The following is a 2,833-nucleotide window of genomic DNA, read 5'->3' as shown; positions in this document are numbered from 1 at the left end:
AAAGACTACACTGTAAAAAGCAAATATAACCACATCTTTTCACTATCACACGATTTGTGTAAAGAATATCTACATGATTGCCCTTGTCACGTAGGATAGGTTGAAGGAAACTTTGAAATTCAGTATCTGCAAGAGGCTTCTAAGCTACCAAGTGGATGAATAGTGAAATATAAAAGGCTGTACAACCATTGCTAAATGACAGACAAGTCTACACAGTAGAAAGGAGAAATTAATATTAGGTTGTCAGGAAAGTCATAAAGTAGTCCTATGTTTTTCTATGTAATAATGCATCATGACTTTCTCGACTACCTAATAGTGGGCAATGAGACCCAACTTACCAAAGAAGTCAATTCTTTTTTAAAAATAATTTTTAAAAGAGAGATTTTTACTATAGGGCATGTGTGCTCACCGAAACAGACACACAGAAAGCAAGAAACTACCCCCAGGCAATGGCCATGCCACAATCCCTTCTCCTCCAGTCTCCTCTTAGAATTCTGGGCACACATGCACACGTGCCCAGTGTGAGATTTAAGCCACAGGTTCTGGGACTCAAACTATGGTCAGTTACGTGGGAGTCCAGTAACATAACCATTATGCTATCTGCAGGTCTAGCAAAGAGGTCGAGTCTAAAAAACACAAACTAAAGATAAAATGGGAAAGTGGTCAACAAAGATATTTAGATTCAGAAAGAAGTCTCATAGTCAGTCATAAACGATAAAAAGTTTATCAAGGGGAGACCAGCAGATGGCATAATGGTTACATCACTGGACTCTCACATAGTCAAACATGATTCAAGTCCTGGACATGGTGCTTAAAACTCACACCAAGTGTGCATGCGTGACCAAAATCCCAAGAGGAGAATGGAGAAAGACTGAAGCATGGCCATCCCCCTGGGGGATGATTTCTTGCTTCCTGTCTCTCGGTTTCTCTCTCCCTCTGGCAAGTGTACATACCCTATAGCAAAAATCTCTCTCTAATTAAAAAAAAAGAAAAAAGCTTATCAAAGGAAGGTCAATTGGAAAATATCTATGGATAAATTATGGCCCCCATGAAGTCTAGATTGTTTAGAACAGTTCTGATTTCATAACTTACCTGGCATATCATTTTGTCCTGATTTTTGGTTCAGAAAATACAGTCAGTATTATACTTATTTGTATCCTTAATGCCTAGCAAATATATTTAACATAGCAAAATCTCAGCAATTATTTGTTGATGATAATTACATGGAAACTCAAATTAGAACACATTAAAAAACAAATAAAAAAAAAACCTAACCATTCTTAAAGAATTCAAACATATTAGTGGTCTTCACCTATTTACTAGCATGAATAAAAAATTACAATCTGGAAGTTCTGTTTATCACAAGAAATTGGTGCCACACTCACCTCTGATATCATCAGTACTGGGTGGGGATGAAGGTGTAATCTGTCAAAATCTGCACCATCCTTGGCAGGTTTGGGGGTTCTGTAGAAAAGTTCCCACTACCAGGTCTGACTGCCATAGCTCAGGAAAATGGTGTAATCGTTCCTTTTAACGTAGAATAAACTTGAGAAGATGGTAAGAGACCTATGTAATAGTAAGCCCCAGAAAGGGACAGTATTAGTAGTCTCAACATGAAATATAATGCTAACAGTTGTGGAATGGTACTATGTTCCAGGAACTGACACATTATCTCATTTAATCCTTTCAACAGTCCTATGATGTATAGGTATTAGTAGCCTTATTTTACAGGAAACCTAGGTTTAACAAGGTTAAGGAATTATTATAAGGTGGTAAGAGACAGGGCTGGGATTTCCAGCCATGCAGTCTAGTTCTTCAGAGTGGATTAATACACACAATCACAATCATACCGGGGCACTCTAATTGGTGTGCGGAAAATGAGCTTTCCTTTAAAAAACTAATTTTCTCAAAAGCAATCAGTGTTCACTTATCCATACCAGACGCTTACTCTTGAATTCACACCCTAAAAGCCAAACTGGAATTTATGTGCCAACTCTAGATTCAAAGTTTGAATCTAAGTTTTGAATCTTTTAAAATGTACAGTATTTTTGCAACTTATGAGAGTGAAGCATGTACAGTCTGTTAATTTCCAGAACCCAGTAAAATAAAATGACAGTGATTATACTCCATTCCCTTCTCAATACATAACAACATATTTACTGACTGGAATTACTTGGATCCAAATAATTACTTTTAATAACGTAACAAAATAGATCACCTTTAAAAACTCAAGTACCTTTAATATGCCTGCAAGTTTCAATAACTTATCTTTACTGTTAAAAGTTTTGACACGTTATTCAAACCAGTGTCATTAATATTTTCCCCTCTAACCTACGCATTTACATCGTAGTTAATAATCACGTTTACAGTTCTTAAAGTTTCGTCTAACATTCACCAGACCCTTTACCTCAAAACCTCCCTTTTTATAAGTAGGTGAAGTTTCACTGCAAGATCTGTAGCTACGCTATCAAAGGTTAATATCACGATTTTTGAGACATAAAACCATCCCACCACCAAGACTTCAGTGCTGCAAGAAAATTATCTCAAGGTTGGCCAAATGGGCTCCAACCCTCGAGGAAGAGGGCTTGCAGTCAGATCAAACAGGGCGGACAGGGAGATGAATGGGAAGGAGGGGAGGTCCGAAAAGGCAGTGCTTGATTCGATTCAATAAACATTCACTGCGCCACTTACCAAGCGCAAAAAAAAAAAAAAAAAACCCCAAGAACAAAAAAAAAAAAAAAAAAAAAAAGGAGAAGGAAAATAGGCTGGACGGCATGCGGAGCACAGGGTCCTGCAGGTTGGCCCAAGGGGCAAGAGCTTGTGGGCGGGGACA

This window comes from Tupaia chinensis, unplaced genomic scaffold (assembly GCF_000334495.1).
Source record: "Tupaia chinensis unplaced genomic scaffold, TupChi_1.0 Scaffold000674_2, whole genome shotgun sequence".
Lineage (NCBI taxonomy): Eukaryota > Metazoa > Chordata > Mammalia > Scandentia > Tupaiidae > Tupaia > Tupaia belangeri.
Note: the sequence above shows the minus strand (reverse complement) of the source record.